The following is a 10626-nucleotide window of genomic DNA, read 5'->3' as shown; positions in this document are numbered from 1 at the left end:
CATAAATACTTGAGAAATGAAGTAGCAGCATGGAGTCCATGGTACTCTCTGGTATCCACAATCAAATCTCAGGATCAGTTGTGCTCCCTTGATATTTTCAGAAGCACTCATTGCCTGAGGTTCTGCCTACAGATACAGAGGCTGCAAGGTTCCCTCATCTTGCACAAGACCACGGAAATACCAATACCCCCATTGCAAAACATCTACTTTCGTTGCCTCAGTGTAACACAACGAAGGTGATTTCACGGACACCACCGAAGTATTTTCCCACACCAAATTCCAAAATTAGAGACACCTCAAAATGTAATATCTCTAAGACTTGATGTTGGTGAGTAGAATTTCTAAAGTTCCGAGCTAAATATCGGGGAGGATCTTTGGCTTTCATCTCCACTGGCAATTTTTAAGGAAATGCTAATGTAAAGAAGCAAAACTTGAAACTATAAATAAGTAAGATATGGGTTTGATTAGAACACAAAAAAATGTTACTGTCACTCTAACCAGTTGTTATTAGATATAAATATCAGTTGTGTCATTGTGTTACTTTAACGCTATTATTTATAGACTTTGTTACAAGGAAATAAGGATGCCCTCATTCTCTCTCAATATTTAGAGTCTCGGTCTTAATTGAAACCCCAAAAGGCCCCACGGACCAGAGAATCATTTTTGTTTCCTCTAAAAGATGCTTTCTTTGGGAAATAAAATTAAAGCAAATGAGAATACTTTCCTCATTTTATTTGAATCATTTTGTCTTCTGCTTATTCAGTAAAGCCATTACATAATCTGGCTGGAGTTTTTCAGCCTTCAGAAAGTGTAGGTGATTTTGGATACTTGTCTTCCCCATCTGTGAAATGGATTATTAATAATTCTAATGTCACATAGCATATTATCTCTCTTAGATTTGGTTAAGATGCTTGCAATTAATTAATTAATTAATAATAGTGGTTTTAACAAGACACAAATTTATTTTCTCTCACCTAGAAGTAAGTCTGAAAATAGGCAAACCAAGGGTGGTGCTATGGCTCCACAATCACCGGTATCCCAGGCTCCTTCTGTCTTGCTGCTCTACTCATTTTTAACATCTGCCAAATGATCTAAAATGGTTGCCAGGAACCGGCCTTCACATCTGCATTCCAATCAGAAAAAAATGAGCAAAGAGGAGAAGAGTCTCTCACACTTCCTGTCAGCTCTTATTAGCTAGAACTTAGACATATACACAAAGTTGCAAGGGAAGCTGGAAAACGTAGTCTTTGTACTGGATGGCCATATACACAGCTAAAACTGAGCACCTTCTCCACTTCCGAGTTGCACAACCTTCTCTAGGCCCCAATCATCTGTAAAATGAGATAATAAGACATCCACTTTATAGGTTCTAAAGTAGGATAAGAACTCAATATTTATTGGTTACATTTATTATTATTGTCATTGATGATATTATTATTAATCTAGAATGGCACAAAAGGAAAGATGTGTGATTGCTAAAGAAAAAGGCATCTATTTAACTGTGACCATTTGACAATGGAGGACAGACCCAAATAAAGCCGAAAGGTCCTGGGGATGCACAGTTGGAGCCTCCTGCCTCAGCAGAGGCATGGCATTAAGGGAAAAGGATAACTGGTTTGAACATTTTTCTGAGATAAAGGTCTCATGATTCATTTTGCATTGGAGGGGGAAGGAGGTCAAGGTTGCCATGACATGCTCTGGTTCTACATCCAAACCTCTAAACCACTTGAATCTCTGGATTTCTAAATATAGCTTTGAGAAAACGAATCGCACATTTTCGATACGGATGAATTACTTAGTTTCCGTATTAATCACATTGAGCTAGTTAACATTTAATTATACATCTTGACCACAGACAATACTGAAAACAACAGCAGACAAAACAGTTTTGCTCTGAAAATGGGGGGAGAGGGAAAGGATTTTTGCCTAAAGACAAGGAATAAGAAAGGTCTCTATTTATAGACAAGCCTATTCAATAACTTGATTTTTCATAGACTGGTGTTCCTCCATATAAGGAAGTCAGTTGCTGTTCTCACAGCTGCTCAGATGGAATGGCTTTTTGTAATGTTAAAAGTATGAGTCAGTAGTTTACCCACAATAGCCACATTTCAAAACTAGCACACAGCTTCTAAGGAACAGTCAGGAATTCAATAGTCCAGTACCAAACTCTCAAGGTAGATCATATTTGTAAGTTTACAGCTAATTATTTCAAGAACTTGAAATATACATTTAAATATTTGAACATTTAAGAGGCTTTGTGAGTGTTTGCTACTGGGTCTCTTAGCCACTTTTCCCTTACTCAGCCTCAAATGCCCACCAACCTCCTACCTTGGCAAATTTCTACTCATTAGTACTCACAGAGATGCTTAAAATCGTGTGCTGTTGATCATCACCAATGTCACAGATGGAACTACTGGAACCAGGAGCTTTAGAATGTGTAGAAGTGTGTGTGTGTGTGTGTGTGTGTGTGTGTGTGTGTGTGTGTGTGTGTGTAGATCCTTATAGTGGCAATGACTCAGAGACAAAGAAGGAAAACAGTGGCTTATCATCTTGTTCTAAAAACATCTAAATCATCTGTACACATAATTAGTACACAAACCACCATCACCACGACTATCAGCAATTCAAGACCTTTGATCCCATCTCTGAAGATACACATTGTCTATTTTTTTACTCATCTGTTCATTATCAAGGTCAGGCTCTGTGCTAGGGGATGGAGATGCATATTCAGACATGGCTCCTGCCCTCCACGTGCTTATATCCTGTTGGGAGACAGATATTAGATAGTAACCATGTTATCACACACATATTACACAGAACAAAGCAGAGGAAGAGGTTGCTATGGAAACCTGAAAAGAAGGCTTTGACTGAGGAAGGCTGCTGCTGATTCCTCTGAGGATTTGATGTTCTCCTGAAGGATAAGTAGGAGTTAAATGAGGGATCAGGGCAGATGATTTCAAGCAGAAGATCACAGCAAGAGCTCCGTGGCTGGAGCAAGATGTGAGAACAAGGAACAAAGAAAAGAGGGAATGTGACACAAGATGAAATTGGAGAGGCAGGAACCAACCATACTTGTCTGATTGCCACGTCACACTGAAAGTCTTAAGCAAAAGGGTAGCCTGGTCAGAGTTAGGCTTGGAAAAGATTGTTCTAGCTCCAATATCGAAAAGGACAAGGAGAAGACAGAAGAAAGGGAAGGTATAATAAATCCATCTTAAGAGGCTTTTAAGACTTCCTTGATTTACTTATTCTGTATATTTTGACTGAGCACTTACTATGTGCCAGACATTGTATTAGGCTTGTGAACAAAAGCACAAGTTAAACCTGATATAGCTGAACTTTTAAAAATGTTGCATTTACCTCAGTGTTACATGTACTAAATTATTTGGGCTAAAAAAGGAAACATTGGATGAATTTTCTGGGGTCAAAGTTCCTTTCTGCAGATTCAGCTCATAGGCATGGGGTGATATATGATTTAGAGAGGAGAAATGGAGGTAAGATCCAGGCAAGTGTCCTGACTATGCCACTGATGTGCTGCGTTATCCTCCAAGAAATGAACCTCAACAACTGAAATTGAGAACAATGGTTCTCAAGCTTCTGGATTTTCCAAAGTATTACATCACAGCCTTGGACCTCTCTTCCTGTGGACTCACAAGTGCTAAAACCAAGCTATCTTTCCCTAGGGTGTTATCCTTCCATCCAATAGATTTCAAAAATTTATAATGCTTTATCACAGTAGTATAGGCACATTGTTTTAAAAGTTAAATAGTATTAAAAACCCTAAAAATAAAAAAATAAAATAAAACACATTGTTTGCCCCAACCCTCCAAAGGCTAAGTTTCATTTCTTGGAGCTAAACACTTACATTTTTGCAAAATTTTTGCTGTTATTTTTAGTGTTTACCTTCATGTTTATAAATAATACATCCTTATTTTTATATTTCCTATTCTGGAAGGATTTTCCCTCCCAAGTCTACCTTCTTTCCCTCCCTTATCCTTCCAAGGAAGTTACATTATAATTTAAGTTCAATCAGAATTTAGTGTTTGTCTTATTTTTAGGCAAATTTTTTCAAAGCTGAGCCACGGGAAGCAGTACATTTGCATGTTCTTTCAAGTTTTCCTTTTTCCTGGAGTTAAAGATTGCATTGTTTTTTCAATTGCTTAGTTTCCTATGAGCCCCTCACTACTCTAAACCTGAGCTGCCCTGGAAAATTCCAAAATTTTTCTCATAATCTTCAAACACATATGAATTTCATTTTCTTAGAGACATTCCTTTTGGGGTCCTCAGTCTTCCTAATCCAGACTGGAGGCTGTTCTGGCTTTTCCACTTGGCAACTCCCCTGGGAAATTCCTTCACCTCTTTCTTGGGTAGGTCCTCTTCCTTGGTTCCTAGGCCTTCCTCTCTCTTGGTGTCCTCACTTGGCTTGGTGAGCACCTCTTCCAGTAGCCTGTCTGAGAAATACCTCGATAACATTTGTACATTACAATTTAGAAAGTCTTCTTCCATTTGTCTCCTCATTCCATCCTCTCTGTAGCTTCATAAAATCCTACCCCCAGTTTTATCTACTGATAGCAGTGAAATAATTAGCCCAAGGCCCATAGCTTCTCAAAGGACATGAAGGTAAGTTGTCTCTATCTGAAAACTGTGCAGAGTAACTCACATAGTGGGAATGTAACAGACACGTGCTAATGAAGTGGATGGATTTAATAAATTAAATAGCACCTGCAAACAGATACATTATATATTTCTTCGTAGGACTATCAGCAATGGGAGGGTATGTAATTAAGAATTGGTTATCATAAGCTTAAAAATGTTCATGGTTCAACAGTATCATAGCAAAATTGTTTCAGAAAAGGCAGTTTTGTGAGCAAATTATGGAATTATCAGTGACATAAATGCAGTCTATGGCCAACTTCTTTTCCCATTGCTCCTCTCCCCATCAGAATCTCCCACTCCTGTCCCACTCCCCTGGATGTCATATCCCTGAGTCAGTGCACTGGTTTAGAATGCCTTGAAAGCAGATGTCCCGAGCAAAGTTACCAGGGGAAGAAATGTCACAGAGCAGCCATACAAAGCATGTCTCTGAAAGGATGAACAGATGGTACCGAGAGTCCCTTCCCTCCATGGTGAGGATGCTTGGCAACAGCAAGTACGCTGACAGAATTGGAGTCAGTTTGTTACTCCCTCTTTTGACAACAACAACAAAACTGAGATGTCCATTGTGTATCTGTTTGTGCCTTGGCTACAAGAATTTCAACAACTGCTTCCTTCGAAAAGTGGAAAGCATGTTCCCTCACTTAGACTAACTGCCCATCTAGCTTTTGAGGGGATGAGGACATTCAAAACCTAGTTGTAGCTGACAATGTGAGCCTTCTCTCCCCCACTTTAAACAATAGTCACAGAGCCATAACCTGTCAGAACTTGAAAGCATCTTAGCCGTCACCCCATCCATCCTCACCATTTGCACTCAGGAAGCCAGGGAACAGAGATGCAGGTCTTGCCCATGACCACACACCTGGAGAGAGACAGTGTCAGGACCAGAGCTAAGCTCAGGTTCTTTCTTTGAGTCTTTAGTTGTTTGAATGGCCTTTTTATATACAAACAATTTTAAAATAGCAGTAACATAAGAGTTTGGTAAAATGAATAAATGCAAGTCAGATGTGTCATCCAAGAGTCAAGACTATAATAAAACAATTTGGTGAGCTGCATATTCCCTTGATGCAGGCAACACTTTTCTTCTTGGTTTCCTCTGTCCCTTGAGCCCTGTGTAAGAACATCATTTGGGGAAGTGGAACGTTCGATGTTGATAGATACTTCACACAGTCGATCTATGTGGCTTAGGGTCATCCTCTCTCCTCTAACCATCTCCCCATCTTCCCTCCACAATACTCCACAGGAAGACAAAACAGACTACTGGCTGTTTTCTTTTCCTCTGTAAAGAGCTCTCAGAATTTCCCAAATCCCCAATCTCTGCTCTTCTTGTCACCTCACCTACGTTGACCTGCTCCTCTCTTGTTTGCTGGTAGACTGTGATGCTCAGTTTTCTGATGCAACCACAACACCGCCACCGCAAAGGTAAAGAAAGATGATGGGATGGCAGGAGCATGCTGAAAGCACCTGCTAAAGCAAGCTTCAGAAACAATTTAATTCTGAGTTAAGGAGAGCCATGCAGCAGAGCCAGTCACAGGACAAGAAGAGGCATGTGGAACATAGCTGTTGCACAATGTCCCCAGGTCTGATAGCAGATCTCATGGAGTTCTGCTCTTCTAGACACCAGGCCCAAGACCCCTTAAGGGATGTTGCCACAGCTACAGTTTTTGCAAATACCAAATAAATGATGATTGAAGTATATAGCTCAAGCTCTGTCACCAAAACAAGAGCACTTGTGTGTTTTGCCATGTGCAGCCTTGTTACCACACTTTTTTGTCTATTCAGATGTTGACTGCATGTTTTGCAATGAGTTTACTTGAATATGATTTATTTAACTTTTGCAATGAAAAGAAACCATAAGTTATGAGAAGACAAAAGTGATGCCTGCCAGGAATACTCCCCTTAAACTGGCTTATTTCTTTTTTAATCACAAAAGCACAAAGAACCCAGAGTCTCTGATAATGAATGTAATATATGATTGCCATAAAAAGTTCACTCTGCTTTCAATTTCAATTTACCCCACTATAAATCAGTGATCCACTTAATCAAATATTCTTCCCCTTTAATTGTTTTATCTTGCTTTTATGTTAAATCTCACTGAGTTCCTGCTGGCACCAGTCTTCACATTATAGAAAAAAAAATGTCAGTGGTTGGCCCATAATTAGTATAAAACTCAAACATTGTTTCTGAACATTAACCAGATTGGAGGAAGCCTTCACAATTTCACTGGACCAACGAAACAAATCCAAGTCAAAAAGCAAACCAGGATTAGTTGAGCTAGCCATCAATTTGCTGTCAAAATACGGAGTGTGGGCCCTGGCTTTCCAACTAACTGGAGGGTTTTTTTCCCCCCATAAATGTCTTTTATTATCATTTTCCAGGGCATTAAAACTCTATTTGGTTGTCTTTTAAATTCTCCAGCCTGAAGCTGGCCGTTTAAGGATTGCAGATGCTTGCCTGAACTAGCCCACCAGTTCCCATGAGAAAAACCACCAGCACAGTATGCTGCAGAGGCCACAAACTTCAGTGTTTGTGATGAAGGGCACTTCCTGGGTATTACAAGACAAACTGTCCCTAGTGGGCAATCCGATTCTGTAAACAAGGAGGGGAAAAAATGAATTCCATGTTATTGATTGATAAACCCCTTTCTGACAAGGTATATAGGGACAGTCTGATAGACATGCTGTTGAATTCAATGTGAGAGCAAAGGCAGTGGTCAAATGCTATTTGGACAGATGCTGCTTAAATGTAATCCTTGACCTTCAAACAGATACTCAGTATAGTTTTTAAGTTAAAAATCTTTTTAAATAAACTGAGGATAAGGAGATATCCAAACCAGTCCATCTGCTTTATCCAATGAATGTAAATATTTCCAAAGCAAAGAAGCTACCTCTGGAGTTTTATGGACTTATTTTGAATTTTATAAATGAGCAGTAGAAAGGCAAAGTTATTCGGGGGCTAATGAAGCCATATGCTGTTTATGAAACTTTCTTGAAAATATCTATTATTTTACTATTTATTTATGTGTCTTGACTTGTTTTATAAAGAACTTTGAATAAATTTAAAAATTAAAACTTTTTTATTTTAACCACCTAGCTCAATAAATAAAATATTTTCCTATTAACAAAAAGATAAACATGTTTTGTAAATCTGAGAAAGAAAAATAGCTTCAACTGACCCAGAAAATATTAATTTTTTAATTGCATAGCTACAAGCGATTAAAGTAACAAAAGATATATTTTTTTCAAAAGGCATTTTTACCAAGGCAAAAAATCTGTTGTTTAAATGATATTTAAGTTTTAAGATATCCAAAATGTTTAGAAAGAACTTGAAGAATTATGCAAAAGTTATTTATATGTATGTGTGTGTGTATATATATATATATATATATATAGAGAGAGAGAGAGAGAGAGAGAGAGAGAGAGAGAGATTGATGGAAGAGAGATACATCCATCAGTTGCCTCCTGTATGCAACCACGACTGGGATCGAACCCTAAACCCAGGCATGTGTCCTGACCAGGAATCGAACCAGAAACCTTTTGGTGCACAGGACGAACCCCAACAACTGAGTCACACCGGCCAAGGCATTATTTTCAAACTTTTCACATCAGACAAGTGTGGTGAAATAATATATATTCAATATATAGATATAATTATCACAACAGAGTGAATCTTTAAAAAAAATAACATGAAAAACATCCTATTAAAGAAAAAACCTTTATAGGAACATTATTCACATTTCTGCAAATGGAATTTTCTGATTAACTACCATATATTATATTATTTGAATAACTTTAGGAAAGATTAATTCCCAAGCTGTGTCCTCAGCCATATTTTTCCTTGGCTGAAATTAGGCTTTAAAACAAAACGTCAGCAATGCCAGCCAGCTATTCAAGTTACGGGTTCAGAAACTTCCAGTGCAGGCAGTTAAAAGTGATTTAAGAAATGCAAAATCATTCTTTCACAAATGTGTTTGTTAAACTTGTAAATTGATATATCAAAACCACAACCGGAATATAGCAATTTGTCTCTCTTTGCCTGCTGTGGTGTATTCCACAGCTGCCTGCCAGATAATATACTGATTGTAACTTTCCTAATTTACAGAGCCTTTAAGTCTAATCTCCTGGGCCAGCCTAAAGGGCTTCTTCATCCATTGAAATGCCAGAATAATTGAAATTGTCTTCAGCAGACAGTCAGGCAATAATGAATATTTTCTTTGCTGATTGCATGCCAAGGTTACACATAGTACTGCAAACAGAACGGATCCCAAGCCAAGCCTCCCCAGGGAGGGGCAGCCACTAACCTGTGGCAGGAGACACAATACCTAGGGCTTCCCTTTCTCACAGGCTCCTGCAGCCAGTGCCGCCCACCACGCTTCTGTACACTGCAAGGCGGCACAGTTGCCCAGTGAACAATGCTCCCATTGGCTTCCCTGACTCTCCAGGGGCAGATAAAAGGCTGGGAAAGGTTATGCGGATGGGTTTTCCAATGGGGACAGCAGGAGAGAAGAGCAGGGGAAGCTGTTGTTGGAATTAAGAGGAAATACACAAGTAGTTAATCAAAAGAAGCCGGCATTGATGGTGCATGAGAAATCGCTTGCTTGTCAGCCCTGAACGGTCTTTCCCACACCTCCACTCCCAAAGGTTTTTGTGAACGCCAGGAGTTGTTTTCTGATTTAGAGTCAGTTCTGCTTCAATGGAGTCTTAACGATGCTCTGATTGAAATGAAAGCATTTAGTAGCCACAGCGAATCGGTAATATCTTTGAAAAATCTAAAGATTAGTGTAACCTTTGGCTATGTTAAGGCTAACATTTTAAATGGAAGAAGTCTAAAATAGTTCTTTCATTTAAGCAACTGATCTTTGATGATTGGTACTCCCAGGACTTGCTTTAAAAGAGGAAATTTGGGGATGAGAAAGGAACTACCCTAAGACACTGTGTGTTTACTAAAATCCACTTAGCAAGAGGTAGAGATATATTTTAAAAGGCAGCACAAGTTACACGAGGGAAAAGAGCATAAAACCTGCTGTTTATGTGACACCTGAGTTGCAAGATCTGAATTACTAAGTAATTGCACACCTAATAGGTGGAATACATATTAGTTTTCTGTTGCTGCTTATCATATTACCCCCAAAGAGTGGCTCAAAGCAGCCATGAACATTTATCATCTCCCACAGTGTCTGTGGTCAGAAACTCAGGAGTGGCTTATATGGGTGGTTCTGTGTCAAGGTTCTCATGAGGTTGCAGTCAAGCTGCTGGTCAAGGCTGCATCGTCTGAAGGCTGGACCGGGGCAGGAAGATCCACTTCCAAAGTGGCTGCCTTACATACCTGGCCAGTTAGTGCTGTATGTCAGCAGGAGGTTCCTCTCTTTATAGGGCTGCTTGAATGACAGTGGCACCTGAGCCAGTGATCTAAGGAGAGCTAAGCAGAAGCCACAGTATTTTTGATAACCTAGATTCAGAGGTCACACACTGACATTTCCACGTCTTCCGGGCTACCCAGTCAGCCCTTTTTAACGCGGGGGCAACCACCTAAGGACATGAATACTAGGGATCACCACCTTGGGGGCTGGCCACCACACATACCTTATACAGTTATGCAGATCTGCCCACCCCCTGGGCACTAAGATCCCCACTATCGCTCTCATTGTCCACCACATTCTTGCACTTACGCTATGTTCTAGAGAAGGAACAGGGGATGCATATCATTAAATATGTTTCACTCCTTTCCTGTCCCAAAGCCTAGAGTGGTCACTAAACCCCACTCTTCCAAAAGATGGTCCCCTACTGTGCAACTTTGCCATCTAGGAAGTCCTTCCCAAATAATCCTACCAATCTCCAAACCACATGTATATTTTTATATCCAAATAAAATTGGAAGGGAGGAAGGAAACCACTCATTGTATTTAAAATGCAGTGAAAATAATACAGAGAATTGGTTACACAAATAATAGCAGAGCTAAAAAATAAACTAATTA

At 39.4% G+C, this 10626-nt stretch overlaps 1 long non-coding RNA gene across 1 annotated transcript; it reads right to left on the bottom strand.

Annotated features, from left to right (window-relative positions):
* Positions 1–748: 748 nt before the first annotated feature.
* LOC129150679 (uncharacterized) lies at positions 749–2393 on the bottom strand. Its single transcript, XR_008557404.1, has 3 exons — positions 2359–2393; positions 975–1331; positions 749–841 (listed from the first exon to the last, which is right to left on the bottom strand). It is a non-coding gene; the product is annotated as an uncharacterized LOC129150679 (long non-coding RNA).
* Positions 2394–10626: the final 8233 nt, after the last annotated feature.

The sequence above is a fragment of the Eptesicus fuscus genome, chromosome 2 (assembly GCF_027574615.1).
Source record: "Eptesicus fuscus isolate TK198812 chromosome 2, DD_ASM_mEF_20220401, whole genome shotgun sequence".
NCBI classification, from domain to species: Eukaryota; Metazoa; Chordata; class Mammalia; order Chiroptera; family Vespertilionidae; genus Eptesicus; species Eptesicus fuscus.
The sequence above is the reverse complement of the archived record's forward strand: the minus strand, read 5'-3'. Positions and strand labels throughout refer to the sequence as shown.